Below are 25,274 nucleotides of genomic sequence, written 5' to 3'. Positions count from 1 at the left end.
TGGATGATCTTGAAGTCCTTTCCAACCCTAACTATTCTATGATTCTATGATTCTATGTCTCCTCCTGAACACAGGCTATTACAACAACTGTGCAGTTACCAGGGCAAGCACCGATCCAAAAGAAAATGGGTCAACTATTTTGTTACTGAGACCTTTTCCAGCTACAGTAGGATTGAATTTGGAGATTTTTGCGAACATGTGGTCTCTTACAAAGGTTGTATTAAGGTGGAAGAGAGAGCAGCTACCATAGTCCATTAGGCTTACAATGGAAGAAGTATAAATATAGCACGTACTGAGAACAGTATCTTGAAATAGCGCTGCAAAGATTAAGGTGCTATCTTACTGCTATTAGTCCTGCAGTGTGCTATTGGTTGATTACTGGAAGTGTGCTTGATTTCACAGAACACAAACGAATAATTTTATACAGAGCTCTCTGAGCAGACTCAGAAGATATCTCAAAGATGTTTCTGCTGCTCTAATGGAAAACAATAGCAAAATCGTTTCAAGAAATAATGTCTCATTCGCACACGAGCATAAACCAAGTTAAACCAGGAACTACAGAGATGTACTCTACCACATCCAGCCTAACACTGGAGGGAGGCTTTGACCATGCTGATGCCTACATATACCTGAACAGGAGGATTGTAACTTATGTTAGGCAACATGCATCTTAGTCTTTGCTGTATTTCTTTCTTCATAGACAGTACCCTGTACTGAGGAATAAATAATACTTTGCTTCGCACAGGTTTCTCTGTTTAATATTGGTCACAAGTTATGAAGAGAAGCCTGCTGAAGAGGCAAAAAATTAACTGGACTTGAAGAGAAACTGTTACAGTGGAGCAGAGAAATAGAAATCCCACCTTGAAGAAGAGAAATATAAACTTACAAACTGCGCATGCAAAGAGGCTAAGCAATGGGTCACAGGAACAGCTTAACCTAGGTGAGCGTATCTGAGCAGAACAGAAAAGCAGCACTGAGATCAAATTCCACGCACGCTGCAGAGCACAGATACTTTCAAAGCCAATGTCCTGGGGAGAAGTAATCTCCATTAACTCCGACAACACAAGCGCCTTAGCATCAAAAGCTGAATGTAGTCAGTGTTTTTTTAATCAGTACAAGCTAATGAGAGCTAAAGAAAAGTTAATTTTGACACATACTTTTAAAAGTTTTAATAAATTAGAGTTAATTCTTTCCAAAGAAAGAGATGTGACTTCTGTTGTTCTTTCAGAGGAGTATTCCAGTCCCTGGGGCAAATAACATCCTCTTGTGTCAAATATAAAAAGGGGCTTGCTAACAAGTTGTAAGGAACCACATCTTTATTTATCAAAATCTTAACAATTCTAAGTTGCCAGTATCATTAATTTATTCAACGTTAACTAAGAAGTAAGATTTATAGTACTGCAAAATAGAAGGTCTACAGAATGACAGTTGGTATTGAGGGCCAAAGGTCCACAATACACTTATAACTGAGGACAGAGCTATTTAGCATTGGGAGTGGTCTGGTTCCAGGTACAATACTCTCATTAACAGACGGATGCTATCCTGGAATGCATCTACTCATCCAATGAGTGCCTATGAAAGTAGGATTACCTCCAGGCAATCATGACATTTAGTTCAAACACAGACACCTGATCCAAATCAAAATGCTAATGTAAATTCACCCATTGTACCATACAGAACTATAAACATCCAGAAAACTCACTAGCAGTAACACCAATGATCTGCAATTAAAAAACGAGAAACTGCAGAAACATTTTCTGCTCTGTATGTCTGTGCAAGTTTCGCTGTACCACACAAGCTAACCCTATCACAAAACAAAGATCTAGATATTTCATCATAGTATAGAAAACACTATAACCACATAAACAAAACACAAACATAAAATTTAATATTATATAAATTAAAAGATAATTACATTCTCCTCCTCAGGAGTCTTATCTGAATTAGGAAGAGGCTTAAGTTCCCATTAGCAACAAAAATAAGTGGAGCTTTCAGATGTGTTAAGCAGCTACCAGGTTCCATTTGGATAGCAAAATACCTCCCACAAATGAATAAGTGTACAATTTCCAAAGACTCCCAAATACACTGAGGTCTTCTAGAGATCTGACTGCGATTGCAGTTACGATGTTCTTTTGCCATGTTGAGCCTCAGCCACCCAACCTAACTATGACTTCTGTAGAGGTATGGGTATTACACCAGTTATCCAGTGACATAATGAAAATAAAAATTAAGTAAAAGCTTTCAGAGTTAGGTTGAGACAGGCTGGAATTTATAAGGAAATGATCAGAAATGATTAAAGGATGGAGCTTTGCTTTAAGTGGTGTGAAATTACTTCAGTACCAGCGGAACTTCATTACTTTTTCTGTTTGCGTATAATGGATTTTTTTGAGTATAATTTCTCTCTTGAAAAGCTTTAAGATATTAAAATATGTTTGATTAACTAGTCAAGAAGCAAAGTAAACAGCCATTTTTATATACTAGTATCCAAATAATTCAGGAGAATAACTGTGAACACAATGAAAACTAAACAGAGCCAGAGATACCTTGTAAATATTACAGTAGATGCTTCTGCCAAAATATTGTCAACTTGCACAGATTACACAGTGCCATAATTACAGTAGATGACAAAATTATTATAAATGAACAGTTTCTAGTACAAAGTCATACATTATATATTTTTAGTAGATTCATACATAAGCATATGAGATGAAGAACTGTGAGATAGCATAAAAGTGATTAAACTGGTCTCAACTTTGTATACAACAGAAATTACAGGTTCATTTTTCACACGGTTTAAACTCAATGCATCTGTTATTAAGCAAGATTGTTGGGAGTCAGGGAGAAAGGTGTTGAAACCAAATATTCCATTTCTGCATCAGGATAATAACTTCTTTTAAAAATAAAGCTATGTATAGAAATCTGAATCTCAGGCTACAGGATTTTGAACCAAAAGCTGAAAAAGGAGTAGGAATGAAAGATGACTTCATAATGGCAGGAACCTCTGATATGCTGCAAAGTCTCTAACCTTTGTCTCTCTCGTGTCGCTAGCACTGGAAAAGGTTACGAAGATCAATATACTTTTGATATGACAGGAATTGATATCCTTCAACTGTGTGAGTAGTCTTGCATTCTCTTTTTATTCTTTCTAATGGAAAATAAAGTGCAATGTTGATCAAAATAAGCAGAAAACAATAACCCCTTAATATAACACATAAAAGGCTTAGCGGAAGCTTAGATTGTAAGGACTCTGACACAGGACAGGATTGCTCCATCATTGCCTGGAAACCTGTCCCTGAATCTCAATGCCGTTTTAATCACATGATCCAACCACAAGTATATTTTCACATAGACACATTTTCATGCAAGTAATTATCCACTGTTTCAGTTTTATATGATAACACCCACTGTCCCCACAGTTATGAAGACTTGATATGTGATTTGGACTATAGATCTTTGTGTAAATGCTATACTAGATTTTCTGTCAATGCGATTAACTGTATCTTATCGGTATTTGTGTGAATATTTATTTTCAGGCTATCTGAAACATTACTGCTTAATACATTTAGCAAATATTCTTCATTGACCTTACAGACAGAGTTGATCTCTGCTGTTAAATTCCACATAAACAGTAGTTCCCGTTTATTTATTTGCAAAGACATATCAAGATCCTACTGCAGAGACTCCTAGGGTGACCATAAAGGAACAGCCCTATTTTCCACTGGGGAAGTAAGACTCGTTTCTGTAGGTTAACATATATATTTTATATATGTATGCATATACATGACAAGTATATTTGCAGACATCTGGGACGCACAGAGATTAAATTGACCTCAGCTTTAGCAACCACTTTTAAACTCAGTTTTCCTTGATTTGTTGTCACTTCTGCAAACCAGGCAGGACCAGAATGATGCTTTAGAGATGCATTAAAAACTCTGCGTGTTCCAAGCACTGAATCTTTGTACCAGCAGAGGTACATTTAGGAATGAACTGGTCTGCAGTTCTGTCTCTGATTAGTCTATTAGAGATAATATAACTTTGATTTATTACATATAAATACATCTTTCAATATATCAGCCAGTGACTTCATCTAACAGAATTTATCTTGCAAAGAAAATGTGCCTTCTCCAAGGAGGACTCTTGCACAGTCCTAGTAGCTGTTAAATTTAGGAAACAAATATGTCTGTGATCCGCCATTTCCTTCCTGCTTCTGTCTGCTTTATTAAGGATTAGATCTGGTCTTGTATGTCAGGGTATATACTCATGGCAAATATATTAGAGCTGCACAGAGCTCCATAACACCAGTAATGGAGTTAATCAGTAAAAGCATACATCTATAAAAAACAACAGCAGCAGATGTCCCCTGCACACTGTGAACCACTGGAATCTGATCAAAGACTACAAAACCCCCACCTCATCAGCACTGAGTTAAATGCAAATTAGTGAGGAAGTTTTGAAGTGCTGGAATCACCCATTGCAGTTCCTGTCACCCGTGCCCAGGAAAGCTTTGCTTCAACTTGGCCAAACATCAAGTCTATTCTTGCAGAGAACAGAGAAATGAACGGTAATAGTAGATGGTGTATATAAAGTCAGACAACCAGCAAAACCAGAGTTAACAGGCCAGCACTAACCTGGCTTCTGTTGTATGACATAATTCCATTTTACAGAACATTTTGCCATAATCCTATTCCACTGATCAACAGCAACAGCAGTCAATTAATCTAAAGAAATATGACTGATAACATCATGATTTCACACCTGTAAGAAAGGAATACTGCCAACTCATCAAAACAGTTTAGTGAACTGAAGATCAGATTACACAGCTCCTACTACACCAGAATATTCATAGTCTCTGAAGATCTGTGTCCACCTACAGTCATAATTTAGAGAACACAAGTATAGAAAAAACATCAGAAAGCCTTTTTTCATTTCAAGTCAAACTCCAGTTTTATTACGCTGCATTTCAGTCAAATAGTAACTTAAAAATCATACGTTAAAATCCCCACAATATCTCAAACTCTTCAGTTTTATACCCCCAGTTTAGAAAATGGCTCTACAAAAGATCTTAGGCAGACTGCATCCAAACATACTCATCTGTCTGTTTTAATCCTTCCAAAAGACACTCATGCTGAAAGGCCAAGAGAAGAGTTCCCTCTAATCACAGGTATTTTGTAAGCTGGCCTCCATTCAGACCATTTAAAAAAGCACCTGAAGTTCGGGGTTGTCATTGCTTCGTTCCAGTTCTCGCTCATCTCTAATGGTCTGGGAAGACCAGACAGTGGATTTTCCTTGGCACGAAAGCTTCCACAAGCAGGCTTTAGTGAGCAAATCCAATCTTCATCTCCTGTGATTTCCTCTGCCTATAGAATTTAGCACTTTTGGAACTGGTATCATAACTATTTGTCAGTTAATTCCCCTGAATCGAGCAGGATAATTTACACTTGTGAAACATCAACAAGAAAGAGGAGGTTGAAACATCCAACACTAAAACAAAGCATGGTTTCTGTGTGATAGCTCCAATACTAGCGGGTGAAGTACAGCTAACAATCTTAGGCACTGATTGTCAAAAACAAAACCATGAGAAGCTGAAATTGAAGAGATACTGAGAAGTTCTTAGGTCTGCAAAAAAAAACCTGAGCTACTGTTTTCTCTTTATGACATTTTCTTAGTGTTTATTTTCTAACAACGGTGTAATGTTCATTGACACCTTTTCATTCCCACATCATCAAAAGTTCTCTAAAGGCTGACACTGAAATCTCACTGCTATAATCACAGTGGTATCAAATTAGCATCCTAATGAATCCTCCATGGACTTGCACCTTTATATATTTTCCCAATTCTAATCACATACCCTAACAGAACCATAACTGATTCCCTATGGATTCCTACCAAAATCATTATGAGACAGTTATCATAGATACACTACAGTAAACAAAAAGTAAGAAGCACTGTAAAAGAACAGATTCCAAAAAGTAACTACTAGATACAGTTATGAAATCCATTTTGATTTTGGTTGGTTTTGGTGGGTTTTTTTCCTCCATAATACTCCCAAAGAAGTCAGCCTCTGTGATTCTGTGATTCTGTGATAATACTCCAAAGAAGTCAGCCTCTGTAAAAAAAAAGCTACCTGGCACCCTTATCAGAGTCAACTGTATACTAAATCAGTGTTCTTTTTAATGTAAAAGGACATTCAACAATGCAGCTAAGCAAGGTCTGCCCAAAACCAACTGAATGTCAGGTGCAGGAACTGAACTGTAGAGCTCATGACTTCCAATGAGAAGAGCACAACAGATTTCACTGCTGAATGCAAATTACTGGAGATAAGATTAATTCCGTCTCTTCAGGAAAAAAAAAAAAAAACAAACCAAAAAACAACGCTTTCCACAGTCCTTAGTCGTGATTCCCCTATGAAATAATAAGATGCAGTCCCATAAATTCTTATGTAAATCCTACATCTCCATCTCACTTCAATCTGAATTGGCAGTGGATTAATTGCTTAGGTCTATCATCTTTTAACAAGAAAAAAAATGACAAAACGTTGATGGTACTTATACTGGGAATGGAACAGAGTATAATAATTAAAAATGAATTACAAACTTGCTCATGACAGAGTGCTACTCAAGGAAAGGTTGAGTCACTAAAAATTTAGGTGATTAAATTTCTCAAGCACTGCATGAGTTACAGTAGTAATGGATAGCATTAATGACAGCCTGCCATAAGATAGAACATTCTGACAGTCTTTTTGGCATAAAGACTCCTGTATAAAACAGATATCTATGTTGAGGGCTTCACTAGCAAGTTAAGAATAGATGGAGATGAAAGTGGTGTACAGCTTACATCTGAAGAACACAGTCCTACAACAGGCAATACGAGAAGGATAAAAGGATGAAGTAAATTCAGACAGTCAATAATCAGCCTTCCTTTCGTAGGCACAATGTGAAGTATTCAGGCCAGACTGCAGAATTACTCTTCATGTTACCAGGAAGTAGACTGATCTTGAAGGTCTGAAGAACAACAGTGTTTAGAGTAAAGATGTAAAATCAAGGCTGTTGTCTGAACTGACTTGAAACATCTTCGGACATCCTGATCAAAACTGGATATTGAGCTGCTTCAAATTCTAACATGCTTCCACATGCTTGACCTAAATTAAATTCATTACCTATGCTTAATTTTGTTTTAACCTACAATGCCTTAAAAAATGGTGCATAAAATTAAAGTTATTTAGACATTGAACATTTCTCCTATTCAAAAAAAAAAAAAGATCTCTGGCTGAATACAGAATGGATCTCAAGCCATTGCTCTCCACTTTGTCATGAGATGTCACTTCAGATTCTCTAATGCAAAAACACACCACAAATAAGTGGCATGGTTATACAAAAAAAGCTGGAAGTAATATGATCTCCAAGAGCAATAAAATCTTTGGAGATATGTTCACTTTTTCCTCCGACAGACAGAGAAAATTGTTTTGCTACAGATGTTTTCAAGTTATAGATTTAAAGCAATCTTGATAAACAGGTTAATGGTTAATTTCAATTCTGTAAAAAACAGAAACATACAAAGAGTGATGGAATGATCATTTGAAATTATTTTTCTGATATTTTTCTTCTTACCACATTAACTCTTAACAGTAGTGATTTTAATCTTACCCTTATTATGACAATAACAACAAAACATAAAAGGAAACATCCCTCATAATAACAAAGGAGGAGTATATACATGGGCCATTGAAGCCTAGTTAGAAACCCAATTGATGGCGAATTTGTCAGTGCACTGGCAATAAATCGACCAAATTAGTTTTCCTGCTCATCTTATACAAAGAAATAAACCTAACTGATGTAAAAGAATCACTTCTAAAAAGGCTATGACCACTGAAAACCTGAACTGCTATTAGCAGACTAGCAAAGGCATGAAAAAAGAAAGATCTGCCAGTGTCTTGCCAGTATTCCCTTAAAGGCAGAAATTATCATCATGTTCTTGTATTACTCAGTGAAAGCATTCCCTCTGAAAGCATGTGATAACTATTTGTAGCTGCAGAACGCTGTCTGCTTCAATTCTAATTTAGTGTGTGGCTTACCTAGCCTCCACATCATTAGTGCTTGCATAGATAACATTCTATATAAAAAGCAAACTGGTGCCTCAAAAATTCTGCAAGGAAATTGCCATGTAAGTGCAGGCTGAAAAGAAAGGCAATATTGTGCTACTCAGAGATTTTCACTAGCGCACAGCACAGGAGGCGAAGACACTATCTCTGGGGCTCTTATCTCACCTACATGCTTCACACACTGAAATGACATATGCTATAGGGAGTCGGCAACGTATGAATTTTCCTGGCAACCCTAAACAGAAACAAACTGTATAGCCTTGACATTGCTTCATGCTATGCTGCCTGAGATACAAACTCAATTAACTTTTCACAAAGTTCAACAGAGATTCTTCAGGATTGCTAAGATCACTGGGATCAAGATGCTCCTCCATCTTCTTTGGAAGCACAGCGATATATCATCATCGTACCAGCCACAAACAACTAAATGGGCTGTAGAGACATTTTAAAATAACATATGCCATACCTCTGAGAAGAGCCTACTTCAACAATATCAGGGAGCTGTAAAGTATTTTGCAACTATTTCTTATAATTTAAGCATTTGTATATAGCTCCTGCTATTGCCTTTTAAGCATTCCTCTTAAATTCTATCATGTAAAAATCATGAAGCTGGGAATATATTTTAAGAAAACATAGGAGCATGTACCTAAGCAGGGAGGGGAAAAAATACCACACCATCAAGCCATTTGTGAATAAAAACAGTCACTGAATGGAGTTTTATGTCCTGAAATGTGAAGACCTGTTAGCTTCTTACACTTCCTGAAGATGGTCATATTTTATGCGCTGTTAAGATGTGCATGTGAATAAGAAATCACACCTCTTCTACTTTGATAAGCATTCCGCCACGCAAAAGCTCACAAACACTTCCCTCACATCTATCGAGGAATCATTATTTTTTAAAAAATAATAGAAAATTGGCACTCTCCCGTCAAATCATTTTTTTTAAGGAAAATAAAAAAGGCAGAAAGCAGCATCTTTTGCAGACCACAGCAGTTTTACTGAATGGCAAATACTCATTACTATGCACTGATATGCAGAAGATATTACTGACAATTCCCAGTGTTCCCTCTTTCATAAACAGACTGTTGATGGCTGATGCATAATCCATCCAAGCAGTGCAATAAAGGGAAAAATATCACAAAATGTACACCGGGCGGTCCAAACACTAGGTGCCAAAACTGCCACAGAGAGTCGGCAATACATATTCTTGACTGCACACAACTCTCACAGACAATTGCATTATTTGTGAAGGAATGTAAACTCTGACACCTCACCCGCAGATTTCTGCGTTCTCAGAGACTTCTCAAGCATTACTTGCCTTCATTTAATGGGGTATTAAAACCAAGAAAAACTGTCCTGATATGATACTGCTGAATGCTGATGGTTTAATTCCTTGTGGTGCATGGAACAATACCAGAAAAAAATACTACCTTATATGATAAATCTACTCAAATCTGCCTAAAAAGCCCAAGTCAAAACACACCAAATCCTATAGAATGTGAATGCAACAACAAATCATCAATTGGGATTACACTTTTTGGCCTCAAGTGTTATTTGTAGAGAAGTTCTTCATAATAAATATTTGATTTTAATGTCTATACATACAGCTGCTAGCATACTGGTTGTCTTAATGTCAACTTAGGCCTCTAGGTGTTTTTGTAATGCAAACCACAGATGTAACGAGAGCTGGAGAAGTATTTATTATGAATAATTTGTGGCAAGTTTTAAGATTTGTTTTGAAACCAACTGCTCATAAAAACTTGCAATTCACAAGCAGCAAAACAGTATCTGTGAATCAATCACTAGACACTATTCCAGTGCAACCAAAGCTCTCCCCGAGTGCTCCAGCAGTCAGTGAGGCTGGCCATGCTTGCTGGAAAGCATGGAGTGGCTGGCACAGCCATGCAGGATCCCTTGAGAGTACAGATAGCAAGAGCCACCGATGCAGAACCCAGTCAGGAAGGGCTGGCAGGAACAGCTACAAGTGAACAGATCCAGAAGGGATAGTCGGTAGCAAAGACAGGAACACCTGCTCCTGGCCACTGACGCTATGAAGATCAGCAACACAGACGGCCAACTCTAACTAGACTCCATTATCTAACAGAGGAACCATGGCTAAAGAGGTTTTGCCTAGAGCCCAGGAAAGTCAGGGCCCAGTTTAATCACAGAATCACAGCCTGGTTTGGGTTGGAAGGGACCTTAAAGCTCACCCAGTTCCAACTCCCACCCAATGGGCAGGGACACCTTCCACTAGACCTGGTTGCTCCAAGCCCTATCCAACCTGGCCTACAATAATCCACGACACAGGCAGCTCTTGGCTGCCTTGGCAAGACTCTCTTCCCCAGCAGATCTTGTGCTTTCCCAGATGTTCTGAGGGAGAAGATAGGACAAGTGAGGAAAAAGAAGGGTCAGAAAATCCAGCTAGAAAACTATCTCAGAAAGATGAGCTTTCTGTATTTTAGTCTTGTCAGAGGTGACAGCTGCTGTAGGATTGGGACATCTGCCACGAGATCCTCACTCTCCACTCTTCCCAATTTCATCTCCAGCAACAGTAATAGGGGCAGCAGTTATCTGTGTTGGCAGGAAGGCTCTAGGCTAGTCTGGCTCCTTGTTCTGATGCACCAGAAAATCTGACAGCCTATTTCCTTGCACCCTGCAGTGTGACAGTGACATATGCCTACCTGCTTAAACTTTGAGCTGACACTAGTTGGTTTTCTGTAACCACAAAAAACAAATTCGGGGTGGGATCCAAGAAGTGAGGACAGGAGTCAGCCCATCTCAGTAATTCCATTCTCAATGGCAGGAAAAAGATTTAGTTGGGATGGTAGCCAATTAGGAGAGTGGTTGGGGTAGAGGACAAGAGATAAGTAATTCTGCCTCTTTTGGTGCAACAGATTTTTCAACACAATCTGTTACTGTGCTTACTTTCTCCTCCCCTTTTCCCCCTTTGTTTTCTTTCAAAACCAATAGTCCTTTCTTCTCTCTTCCCCCATGTCAGCATGATATAAAAGCAACCCTTCAGTGTAACAGTCATTCATATATTTAAAGCCAAAGCCAATGCAGGAGTTAACAGAAACTAAGCGTTCATTCACCTTTAACTTCATGTTTCAAGAAACTTAATACATGTATGACAACCCTTGGCCTGCTTTATATTCCCGTTAGTGTATTTTCAGTACAAGTCCTTTATGGTAACATTCAAATATCTCACTGCCTTTTGCTCCTCAAATATGAAATCTAACCCTTGTTTATGACATACCAACTAATACTGTGCAGCTGTAATTGTAGGAATGGGATGTCACTAACACAATTTTATCAATTTCAGTGAAGGGTAAACAAAGAAAATGACAGAAACAGATGGGAAGTTCTGCTCTAACTTTCATATTTTAGAAACTTTTCATTATGTAATTCTTATTTCTTTTTGGTTACAAATTTAAAAGAGCTATGAGAATATTACTATCCACAGGCTTACTGGGATATGAAACTTTCCTCTGTGAAATCTGTGGCTCTATCACAGTAACTGAACTATGCTGAAATGTCAGCAACGTGTTGTCATTGTTATTAAGACATCTGAATTGAATCAGATTTACAACTGGAAAAGAGAGCACCTAATTCCAGCCTAGGAACATTCACTGTGCTGTCACTGCTGCTAGTGCTGCCTATGTGCCTTTTATAAAACAAAATTTGTTCATTTCTTTCATGCACATAAAGGAATTTAATTACAAAGTAGAAACACAAGAAAAAAATTGCACAGGGCATTAAATATGTATTAAGTAGTATATTCAGTGTTAGCTTTTCAGTTCTGCATACAATGACATCAGCTAAATTAATACCCTATTTCTAAACCCAGACATACGCATTACAGTCAATTCTATCAAGATATATAAAAGGTTACTAACATCTGCGTCCCAGGCTGCCTTCCTAAGTTACAAGACAAACTAAAGTTTTGAATTTCCACTGCATTTAAGACGTTGATTTATTGATATTTAGGAAAAGAAAAGAAAACCAAACCCACAAAGGTCAAATCGATAGATAAGAACAACTGTAACAGTAATTTGTGGCAGGTAGAACTGGTAAGTGAAAATATGACTGATAAGGTCATCAAGTTCAGTACATGATTTTGCTTATTCCACCTACATTCTTGAAAAGGCTATAATCTTCGCCATATGCTGTACGTGGCATGGCAGTGCTCTTCATCTTACTAATACAGGAAACCAAAGGAGAGTAAAGAAAGAAGTTTTCAGCAAAATTAGAAAGATTAAACCGAAACTCCTTCTCTGAAGCAACAGTTAAAAGGAGCACAAATTGATGCGGACCATTAACCAGAGGTCAGGCAGCACCAGCTTTCTTAATAAAAAGTTGCAATTAAAAAGATACAAAATGTCACAAGAAAGGCTACCTGCATTTTTCCCTTTGAAATATGTTTCCATGATATATTTTCTTTAAATTATTACATAATTGGACCATATGCTGTATGGAAAGCAACTCCATCATGAACTTGCTTTGGGTTCCTAATTGCTGCCATGGCTAATATTGGCAACCTCAATGATTAAAATATTCTTCAGACAGACATACACACAAATGTGTAGTTTTAACTAACACAGTTTGCTTCTAATTATTTGCCTTATGTCAGTTGATAATTTAGGATATACATAGGACACATTTCCCAATTAATCTCCCAGAACCCTGAAGCAAGAATTACTTTTGTATGTAACAGCTGGCATTTTCAAATATGTAAGTCCAAAGCTGGAGTTCAAAAACCCTCTAAGACACCTTGAAAGCAGTTTTTGTAATACCGCAAAACTGAAAATGCTGCTATTAAAAATGAGTGATTTCCAGCCTAAATAATACAATTTTAGATTAATGAAAGCAATAGACCAACAGAGAATGAACACTCGCTTCAAGAAATGTGCGGAATATGCTTTTATGGTGACAGAACGCTTTACAAACCTGAAAGGTTTCCAGCTGAAACACGGGCACAAAACAAAATGATCAGTGACAACTTCTGAAAAGCCCTAAGTAGTTAGGGCTCAACATCTCTAAAAAGTTGTTGCTTTTGGTATCTGCTGTTAAAACTGATGAACAGAGAAGACAACAATTATGACATAGGAATAGACTTTATACAGCCTTCTTTAAGCCAAACTTATCTGTAAACAGCAATTTTTGTTAGTTCTACTTAGGTTTGCCTGGCAAGTATCAACCTGATGAAGTCAAACTGAAAACTGGTTTCACCAGACTCATAAAAGAATTTCTAGTCATGACCACAAAGATGCACGCACATTTTTACTTACTCCACATCAGTCTAAAATACTGCATTTCAAATTTTGTCTATATTTTCTCCAGACCAACACAGTGATTCTCAATTTTCTGTCTTCCTTCAGTAGCATAAAGATACCAGCTGTTTGTTTCTCAGCCTTCCTTGCTGGAACTTGACTACTTCACACAAGTAAACTACAAAATAGAATGAGACACTCCTATGATAAAGGTAAACACCATGTGGTTAGTGCTTGTCCAGGGATACGGAAAAGAGCAGGTGCAGGATATATGATGAGAGCATCCTAATCCCCTAGGTTAGCATACTGAGCTATTTCAAGTCTTGCGTTTGCCATTACAACACTTACAATTTTACCCTTTTGACAGGTAGAAAAGTAGTTGTGAAATTAAATTTATATGGCCACAATTTCACAAGACAATGTTTCACTGCCTCTATTTACACCTTACAATCCGAACTGAGACTCAAATACACCACATGTACCTCAGCAACGTCAAGTCCAGATCCATCCAGTGAGGGGAGTTACAAACTCCTAAATTTCAGCAGACAGAAAACGATGTTGCATCTCAGGTTAGTTACTGGTTTCCCATGTCCCATTTTAAAGTGTGATGTTACTGGTTCTTTTAACGAATTTATTCTGTTGCTATGGTGACAGTTCATCTCTGTCATTAGCAGCAAACCACCAAGGCACACCTTTCTGTAAACAATTGCAATATTCTGAGACACAACAATGAAGAAATTGGATTATCTTTGAGGAAATTGATGTATAACCTCACAGTAAGAAGCCCAAATAATCTTTATCTCCTTACCACATTTATTTTTGTCATTAGAGTGAACATGGCTAAGGAAATGCAATCATCTGAATGAAGCATTTGGATGAACGTACTATCCAAAGCCTGCGGAGAACAGGCTGCTGCGGTGACGATGGGACAGAAGAGATGAAATGTTAAATTACTTTTTCTCCACTTCTAACCCATTTCAGTAGGTATGTAATAGTGGATGCCTATAACTGTAATAAAACAGTGGGATGGGTATTAAATTGAGAAAACTATGCATTCTATGCATTCATATCTTTTCATAACATATATTAAATGCCTCCATAGGAAGCCTGAACTGAAAACTCTATGCAGCCCCCAAAATACACTGCAGCCCCACTAAGGGCAGAGCACTGGCCTGAAGTTTATATTGCGATGGTGCAAACTCAAATCTCTCTCCTCAACACTTCACTTCATTACACAGTTATCCATTCTTTTCACTTCATTATTTTCCATCAGAAGAAGGCATACACAAGACCATTTAACTTGGCCAACAGCTTTCAATGCTTCGGCAGATTGTCTCCGCTGGATCACTTATTTTTAGTATTTACCATTAAATGCAATCTAGCAAAGTACTGAATAAAGGTTGAATACTTTTGTTCATATTTCAGCATTCTCCAGAGTTTTACGCTTCTCTCACGATCTGAAGTTTCATGAAGTCTTCTTTAAATTATCCATTTTACCATGCTTATTCTTGCAAATAGTTTGAAGAAATCACCTATTTCTGCGCTGTTCTTTATGCTCACCAGTTAATCATTTTCATTTGCTTTATTAATTCAGTTTAATTAAGTGAGTTACAATATCATTGCTGCTAACAATTTCTTAAACATTTCAAATTTCTCTATTAAATGATTCACTGTGTGTTACATTGATACTTAAATTCCTTCGGGCATTTTAATATTCCCCCAACATCGGTGGCTTCACAATCAAACTTTTGTTTCTTTACTTATTCTTAAGGCGTCTGTTCAGATAATACTATGATCATCACTTCCAATGTGCTCCTTTTTGATTAGACTTGTCTTCTTCACAAGATTAGCTCCTAAATAGCTTTTGACAACATGGATTGTTCACAAATTGTCTAAAATAATGCAGTATTACCATTAAAAATACATATTTGGAATAATATAGCAATCAAAATCTCAAGAATTAAAATCCTCCATGATCAAAGTTCTGGCTCTCTTGCAGACTCTTTTCTTCCAAATCAGCAATATATTTTGTTATCTGCTTTTCTTAACAGCCCTCAAGGGCTCTAACAACTGGATTACTTTATTGTTCTTACCTATTAAAGCTTCCTGATGTGTCAGCCAAAATACATACCTATTTCTCTGTAACACAATCTCATATCAATGGAATCAAAACATTGCTCTGGTTTTTCTTGTTTATCCTACAGTAAAATGTTGCAGTTTTCAATGTTAAAATGTCAGTGATTTTCCTTCCTGGAAAAGCTCTCATCTCTGTTTAGCAGACTGCATCAGGTATGGTCCTGGCATTTATTCTAGAGAAAGACAGTGTGTTGTTTTGTTCTCTTCACATTTTCATCAATTCTTATAGGTTAAGCATTAAGGGGTCCTAAAGTTGAACTTTACCTTCATTTTTCCCCTATTTTCTTAATAGTCTAGAAGTATCTGCTACATAATCTAAGTCAACTTGTTTTCTCCTCACAGGACTCCTGTGTGGTTTTGAGCAGTAGTTTTACCAGCATCACTGTTCCACATGCATGCAAAATCACTCAAAAACCAGACTGTAAACCTGTATTACCAGCAGCTCCCATCACAGCAGGATCATCTTCATACTGTGTTACAGGAGAAAGAACTAAAGATAGAGACAGATGTGACTATGATATTGCCGAGGAGGTGAAAAAGCCCTGCCAGGCAACTCTATTAACCACTGCATCTGAGTCAGGTAGAGAGAAATAGAAGTACCGCAACCATTATGGGATATACATCCAAGGAACAATGGCCCCTGAATAACTATAACAGAGGAATTACTATGCCATGAGTTGGTGGTAACACATTACAGATAGTATTTCCAAGTGATAGTTTCCAACACACAGAAAACAAAGTATCTTGGAACAGTGAATATGCTAGAGCTCCAGATGTTAAGAGGTCTACATTGCTTGTTTTCATCATAAAATGTGCCTATTAAAGTCTTCCGTGAGGTAAGGGAAATCTCTTATGCTTCTGATACCATCCCTCTAGTCAGCGAGCAGTTACTTTTGAACAGTTATAACACAGTATGTATAAGGTGCCATCTAGTCAGCTGCACATTGTCCCCACTAAATCCTGTTTATGATTCATTTTCATCAACAACATTAATATACCAGCAAAGACAAATTCCATTTAATACCATCTTAAGTACTTCAGGTTTCTCTAAAACAGCATATTGCTGCAATATGCTTCTGCTGCTGGGAGACAAGATCTTCTATATCAAAAGTACACTAATCTCTTAAAAGATGTCTGGAGATGGCAGGATTTGGATTTGCTTTGTCTTGATAAACAGCTGGGCTGGAAAATACAAGACCAAAATATTGAAGATGAATATCCAGAGAGTACAAGATCACCTATATGCCAGTGGGAGAAGCCAAGCAGGGACAGGCTATAGAACTTTTCTACTGACTCACAGTATGAAGAATCAACTTTTTCATCTTACCTGCTATGAAATTAATCAGATTTCCACATTAGAGTAGTACAAAGAGTTACCACCTGTGTAATTTCCTGAGCTCACTGGATTTCCTTTTGTCTGGCACCTTCTGTGCTGCCCAGTGTCATTCCCATTTTGTTCATAGGCTTTGACAGTGTGAGTACATTTTCTCTCCAGAGCAGACAGCCCCCAGCTGTAGCTTTCCACACTGTGAATCTAACAGTGAAGCTAAATCAAGATGTGCCTTAAACTTGTCCTTGAAGTGCACTGTCTATAGACTGACCTCTCAGCTATTCACTAAAATTTTATAACAAACAAAAGGGTGGGAACAACGATGTCTAGCACCTTTTTAGTATCTCCATCCCATAACTGAACCAAACCAGATGAACCTACAAGAATACCACTACAATACTATTTAATTACACCCTCAGAATTGAAATCCTTTTCCACAAACATTCAGGCATATATGGATAGTAACTATGGAAATGGCTGAGATCTTGATGTAGTAGCTACATGTCAGAATGTTGCAACTGCATAGAGCAGTAACAACAGATGGCTTTGTAGAAATTTACTTCTGTTTGAAGTTCATTGATTATCATTCTAGACACTTTTATTTCACCAGACAGTAGGTTGCTGAGTGGTTTTACTACTGATCATCATGTTCTCATGCAGCAGGCTGCTGAGTAAAAAGTTAAACTAACTAGAACTAATGAGTAGTAAAACACGTTAGCACAGGTACAAGCAGTGGTCAAACAGTGGCAAGCGCAGGACATGAAGAGGAATGTGTCCAGTATTTCAGACTGACTTTTTTATTTTGATGTTTAGAAAGAGCCATTCAGATTCATTGTGCAGAGAATATCACATTAACCTGATAAACCGATATACTTTAACATGCATTAAATGGATAAACTGATCTATTTTAGCACAACGTTAAAATGCACATATACCATATGAACTAATTCAGGAAAGAAGAAAACAAAAAAAAAGAAAATTGCATAAAGGAGCCCCATTTTAACCTGCTACACTTTTCTTCTCCTTATAAACAGCAAATGTAATATCCTCCTTCTTTAGCAAGGCCCTTTATTAACTTCGCCTTTTAAAAGCAATTAAGTGCCCTGATAATTGCTTCCATATACTTCCAACCCATGTGAAATTGTTCCCAAACTGAAGCTCATTTCCCTATTTTTTCTATACTTTGTTCCCTGGTTCTTCTACTTTTCATGTGTTTGTCAAATCCTTTTTGGATCTTACCATTTCCTTCCTTTCCAATGAAAATGTAATTAATTCCTGAAGGACTCAATTAAGATTTTGAGCAAAAATCATGCTGCAGGAGTGGGACAAGAAAGTCTGGAGCAATGCCCAACTAGCGATGATTAACAACGTTACTAGTATATCGCTGAAACCACAAACCATCCCAATCCCTGCAGAGAAGAATGAGTACTTTAGAAGTTTAGTACTCATTTATTACAACGCAATACCATACTTTTGCTGAGTAGATCTAAACAAAGCCTTCTTGTGATACCTCTGTGCTGTTTTGAGAGCATACTTATTGCCACATAGCTGCCTTGTGACTAGAATGATTAAGATTGCCTTCTTATAACCAAATTTGTACTGGAACACACCTAACATTAGCAGAGCTATAACTTGGCTTGAGTTTTTCACTTACTGACATCCTTAATCATGCTGGGTGTCATAACATGCAAGCATTAGAAAGCAGAACCATTCTCTTATGCAGGTAACCAGGTACTAACTTCACGTATCACCCCTTTAGGTGAACACCAACAACTGCACTTTCAATAGCATCATCTGCAGTTTGCCCCTCTGCTTAGGGTACCAACTATCTCAATCTTAAAACAGTAATCTTAGGGTAATCTTAAAAGATGTTTATCTAGAAAGACTGAAGGCTTCTTACATTAGGCCATAGAGTGCCACATGCTTAGTAACATATTTTTTCCCATTGCACAGTAATGAAACTTACAGAAATTGCTAAAAATACATAGCTAAATACATTACTTAAAATACTAAAACATTAATATTACACAGATGTACATTTTGGGACTTCACAGCATCAAAATACTGGAAAAGACAATAGCCATCTTCCATTATATCTTCTAAGATAATAAGCAGCAAAGAGTGTAATTAGAAGCGCTCTTAAGAAATTGGGTTTTTTTTCCTGTAGATTTTAAGGAAAACAATGGTGCGAAAGGGAGCGTGAGCTTCTCATGAGCTTGAGAAGTGTAAAATAAGAAGAATATAAAATGGTAACAAAAAATGTTACTTTTTCAAAGCTGAGCAAAAGCCCGAATACACAATCTAATGAAAAGAGATAAAAATCTTACAGACCAATGTAGAAATATTTGAGAAACCAGATCCAAGATTAAATCCTCAGGCTACATGGGCTCCTATATGATCTGGGTGAGAAAGAGCTGGTTAATTTTCTTGAAAATTGGATTGCAAAAGCTTAACAGCTTGCAGTTGAAGATGACCCACTTTGCGTTGAAAAGGCATACAGGAAACCTTTAAGAAAAGAACAGAGGAAAGGGGCAGGAGGGGGGGGAAGGAAAAAAGAAATCCTGAGTAGGAGGTAGCATTATGCTTGGCCTCACAGATCAGAGATATAAGGGAAGGATCCTCAAGGCAGTGTATAAAGATAGTAAACTTATCTAATACACTTAATGTTTTCATCTTTGTTTTCTTCCTTCTGCCTCAAGTGCTATAATTGCAGCAAAGATTCAAACTAGCCCTGCCGAGGAAGAGAAGCGGCCATTTCTGCTTCTCTTTCAACAAGAAATAAGTTTGCACATTACTTTTCCCTCAAAAGATTGGGAAGGACAGGATATGCATACCTGTTACATCATGCTCTGTCATTTCAATGACATGCCTTTCACACATTCAGAGCTTTACAGCTTTGAAAAATCCCTATAGCCAAACCAACAAGCATAACCTAATACATCATAGAAATAATGAGACTTCATAATTGAGTTTTAAATCTTTTTTAGAAGAACATTCTTTTGACGCAACAATTTCCAGTCAGCTCCAGGTTTTGATCTTCACCAGTGAATGTCAAGCAGTACCAAATAACAAGCAACAAACATTCATTTCCAAAATGGTAATGACCACAAATGCACTGATTTCTGCAAATTTTGCACTTGTTCACCACCTCTGATGACAAGATCTGAGATACTGTCACCGATATGAAAATTGAAATAACTGAGTCACTTTGACCTTTCTTTCATCATGGGATGCTGTTCAGCAGCATTTTTTTTCCTCTCCTCCCTTTCTAAATTCGAAATTCCATGACAGTCTCTCAAATCATATAAAATCCCCCAAACCAACAAGCTTTCAATAGCTTTATCAAACAAGTTCTTCTATATATAACGCCTACCGGAACAATCCCAACCAACCTTTGAGATACTGGCAGGTATCATTACCTGACTTTCTACTGCTATTAGGAAAGACCAAAAGATAGAACTGTAACTTTTTTAATGTAACCAGGAGATTTTCACACTTCATGGTTGTTTTTTTTCTCATACTAATTTTCTTACTTGTTTCAACTTACATAAATGAACACAGGATTATACAAGATCCCATTTATATTACATCTCATAGTTGAACAGCTGCCCCAAAACCTTAATTAAAAGCATTCAAATATTGTTAGTTTTCAAGCCTTCCAAGAACATTTTCTGTCATTCTACAGTTTCTTGAACTGCTTTAGCTGCCATTCTTTTTTGTAGATCATTTTTCTCTTAAGTACCAAGTTGTTCCAGTCCTTCCTTCAGAGATTTATTGACATTACTTATTTAAATCACTATTTATCCCATGCATTCAGTTTTAAGATACATAATTGGCCTATAGTTGAAACAGTCAATGCCCAGATTTCTTTGGATGTTCTGCATAAATATACAGTCTGATTTACTGCATTTAGATCTTTATTTAAATGAAACATGTTGTTTCCAACTGACGTTCATGAATGTAATGAAGGAAAAAAAGAAGCTACTTCAGTTTTGCTACTTAAATTACTTAAATGAGTTTTGAAAAGATTTTCAGTTACTTTGGGGGATTTGTTTCTTTTTTAACCACTTCTAAAGATTTTTGAATCTGTTAGTTGGAGAGCATTGGGCTGCATTCAAAACTATAAAGCAGAGTGCATAATTTAAGGAATATAACCTTTGTGATAATTATTTGATATTTTTTCTTTAGATTGCCAAATCATGTGTGTTTTGAAGTATTCTCTTGTGAGTGTATGTAATGAAAGAAATTCTATTTCAGCAGGTAATTTTTCAGGTGATTTGCTTGCAGCAAAACAAAATGCTGCACAAAAAGATGATAGAAAACAATGTATTAGTTCCTTTTTTTTTTCTTCTTAAATTACCATTCTTACAGTTGGAAACTAGTGACTTCTTTTATTGGTGACTTTAAAAATGCAGTGGCATTTTGCTTTTTTCCTGTAAAGCTAATACTGCATCAGGAACCTTCTGTAATATTGTCTTAGAATCACAAAATGGTTTGGGCTGGAAAGGACCTTAAGATCATCCAGTTCCATCCCCTCGACCACATTGCCCAAAGCTCCATCCAACCTGGACTTGAACACTGCCAGGAATGAAGCATTTAGCATTCGTTTGGGCAACCTGTTCTAGCACCTCACCATTGTCACAGTAAAAAACTTCGCCCGTGTATCTAACCTGAATTTCCCCTGTTTAAGTTGTTCTATCACTACAGTCTCTGATGAAGAGTCCCTCTCCAGCATGTTTGTAGGCCCCTTCAGATACTGGAAGACTGCTACCCAACTTCCTCAGCCTGTCTTCATACGGGAGGTGCTCCAGCCCCCTGATCATCCTCGTGGCCTCCTCTGGACTTCCTCCAACAGTTCCATGCTGAGGACACCATAACTGCACACAGTACTTCCAAACAGGGTCTCATAAGAGCAGAGGAGCAAAATACACTTAATTGCATAATTATTAGTATTAGCATCCTAGGCATCTACCTGATTATATTCTTCTACTTCCAGATTGCCATTCCTGCTCACAATGTGCAAGAAATCCAAATACATCTATGATATATTAGAGAAACAGAATTCAGTACTTTTTAAAACTGAGCAAAACATTCATACACCTCTCAACTGCCTCAGTTCTTGGAACTGCAACATACCCCTTGATACAGACTTTAATTCACTAAAAACTCATCACTCTTCATGTCTACTTTTCACACCATGAGATTTTCTTTTCTAAATGTCTGACTAGTTTACCTTCTGGATCAAGTACAGCCTCATATCAAGTATCAAGTTTGGTTCCATTTCTTTTTGTCCCTACCTCAAGTTCTGCTCAGATATAAGTACCTTCTGTGGTACCAACAGCTTCACAGTTCTCTCAACTCCACTAGCAAAGCTGTTTTACCCGCCCCCCTTTTCATAAAGTACATTTTCGGTTCCAGGCATTTAAAGCTAGTTCCCTCAGTTCGGTTTAAGCCATCTCATGTTCCCTTTTAAGGATTGGGTTTTTTCTTCCATGATTTCCACAGAAACAGAAAAACAGTTCTGAACTGTGTAGCCTCCAGAAGTCCTGTCTGTTGACATACTGAGACTACAATCACAGGGATCCACTGAGCTTGGGCTGGGAGGAGAGGAACAGATTTAAGGCGGTAGGCATACGTCTGCTATGTGCTGCTAGCCTAGTGATCCCTTGGACTAGGGGATGGGCTGCCTGGGGAGTAGCATGTATAGGCAGTTTTATAACAAAGCAGACAGCTGTTCTAGTTGTTCCTTTGATATGTTATCAACCAAGACACAGAGTACTACTAGAGAGAAAACTGGAGGCACTTTTACAGCTCCCTGTATGCCATTTCCTTCTACCCATCTCCACATGATTCACCTCAACATCAGCATTCATCCTTTCTCACCACTATGTTTATTACTAGCTGACACTGAAACATCATCTACAATGCAATATGGGCATTTTAAAAACAAAAACCTAAAAAACCAAACAAATTAACCCCAAGGAAAATGAGGCCTGTAGTTGTAAGCACCTATCAGCAATACAACTAAGCAAAATTATTGACACTGGGCAACACCCATACATGCACCCCTAATTTCAATTTGTTTCCTTTCACCAACCGCTGTGAATATTTTAAGCCATGCTATTTGGCAACAAAAAAAGGCAATAATGAAAGCATGCAAAACATCACTCATTACCTACAAGCAAATCTCCAAATTCTATTTATTTCCACTTAATCTGTAAAACTAATGGGATGAAAGAACATCAGCAACCCAGCGTCGTTCACTGTCCTACACCATGAAGGACAAATTGAGACAAACTGTGAACACTGGAAGTACACCACTGCTAAAAAGGGAAAAAATTCTATGCAATTTAAAACATTCTGTTCTCATGAAAGTAAAACCACATGAACACAATTTCATAAGAGTACAGAGCCTTCTAAGCAGCGGAATACAAGGCAAAAATTGAATCCAAAGCAGCAAAACAAGATCATTAACATTAATTTATGTCCTTTAAGTCTTACCTTGTCTTCACAGATCTCGATTGCGAAGCTGCATCAGTGCCCTTTATACCTGCACTGGAAGAGAGTGGAGAGCGATGCTTAGCACACACAAACTATTACAATTGATAAATAAGAGCTGTCAGCAACAGTTTCATTTCAATTTAATAGTTAAACATTTTGATTGTCCATGATCAATACAATTAAATGTTAAGGGCAAAATTATTTTTCTATCTCTAAGCAGAGGAGAAAACCACATTGAGTTCATTCTGTTATCCTAAAATTTCTGTCATTATAACAGTTTTTCATTCCATATATTTTCACTATCTCACAATTGACAAGACTTCTCCCAAACAGAAAAGAATGGCTCTTGTGCCTATAGGCAACAAAGTAGCCAAGGTTTAACTTCTAATAAGACAATGATGTTTGTAAGGACACTACAGAAAAGGTCAAGACAACACCAACACAGTACTTCACATCTTATGCAAACATTCCTATCCATGCAAAATGAACATGAGCTCCTATCAAGACAAGAGGGACCAACTTTAAACCACTTGGCACAATTTGCATCCACTTGGCAAACTGAAGAAGTCATTCTACATTACAGAGAAGTCTAGGTAATGTATTAAGACCCAATATTAAGCACAATGAATAATTATCTTATTAATAAATGTGCTTAAGCCTATCAGCATCATCAAAACTTAGCAATTTCCAGATCACCTAGAAAACCTCTTTTCTTTGTTTGCAAACCATTTCACTACTGCATTAACAATAAACAAGCTAGTTCTGAAATTGCTATTCATCCTATATTAAAATCCATCTGAAAACATGTATCTATCAATTCAGAGGGTTATTCAAATAAAAACAGAAAAAATGAGAGCAGCATAAGAATTCAAATCCACAGCTTAATCATTACAGATACAGCTCACTTTATTTTGACCAATCAGCTCTTAATAGTTTAGCTTAGTAAGACAAAAGTCAATTAGTACTTCTTTAATAGACTAATCATTTTGCATTTAATTGTCATATCAATAATACTGGCATATCCCTATAGCAAAGTCAATAGTTATTACATCAACTAATTACAATCTGAGTTAAAAGGTAACTCACTGAGTGTTCTATTCACAAAACACAGCTTCTTAGAACTAAAACCAGCTCTTCACAGCAGGGAGTAGGGGAGGTTCATTTTCTTCTGTGACTCAACCAAAAACATTGTGTAACTCACTCTCACTATACAAGTGACTTTTTGATTGGCATAATGAGAAGAACAGTAAAACAGATGGGTCTTCTCTGAAGTTGCACAGGATTCCCACTGGATAATATAAAATGCTGACAGATAACAAAAGAATTCCACAGTTGTTATTCACTGCAGATTAAAATTTAAACATCATCTGAGCAAGCCAAGTATTTGAACTATTTTTCTTAGCTTTGCATTATAAAATACAATAACCTAAACCAGGAATTGGACTGTTTAAGACTACAGTTCTATTAACGACCCCAGGAAAAAATAATCTTATTTACAAATCATGAGACTAGGAACACCACAAAGTTGCTTTACATTTTTCTGCTCTTAAGATAGTCTGGGAAACCACATGTGACAGTATTAGATATATCACTCGCCAAAAAGAGTAGTCAAAGCAGACACAAAGAAAGATCAAATATTGTACATTGCTAGACTTTTTTAGAATGATGCTATTGAATAAGCTGTTTTATGTATAAGAAAAGCCCCAAAACATAGGAGAATAGAGTTTGATATCTGAGCGTTAGTCAAAATTGCTGTTATTCTTTTTTTCTCTTTTCCTAGCAGATAAATAGTAATAATAATAGAAGAAATAAGATCTAGGATATCCAAACCCCAAGGATTTAGGGCTGAACTCAAAATATAGACTAAAACTGAAACATGAGAAGAGCCAAAACAGACAAAAACTTTCTTTGTAAAGGGAGGGAAAGCAAACTTATCAAA

The 25,274-nt window shown here is 37.1% G+C and overlaps 1 long non-coding RNA gene across 3 annotated transcripts in view; it reads right to left on the bottom strand.

Annotated features, from left to right (window-relative positions):
• Positions 1-25,274, bottom strand: part of LOC136019546 (uncharacterized) — a 175,613-nt gene that overhangs the window by 23,054 nt on the left and 127,285 nt on the right. For all 3 annotated transcript variants that reach the window (XR_010614938.1, XR_010614939.1, XR_010614940.1), the window contains exon 2: positions 23,336-23,389. This is a non-coding gene — a long non-coding RNA (uncharacterized LOC136019546). The remainder of the gene's footprint in view (positions 1-23,335; positions 23,390-25,274) is intronic.

Source organism: Lathamus discolor, chromosome 9, assembly GCF_037157495.1.
Source record: "Lathamus discolor isolate bLatDis1 chromosome 9, bLatDis1.hap1, whole genome shotgun sequence".
Classification (NCBI taxonomy): Eukaryota; Metazoa; Chordata; class Aves; order Psittaciformes; family Psittacidae; genus Lathamus; species Lathamus discolor.
Note: the sequence above shows the minus strand (reverse complement) of the source record. Positions and strands in the feature narration are given on the sequence as shown.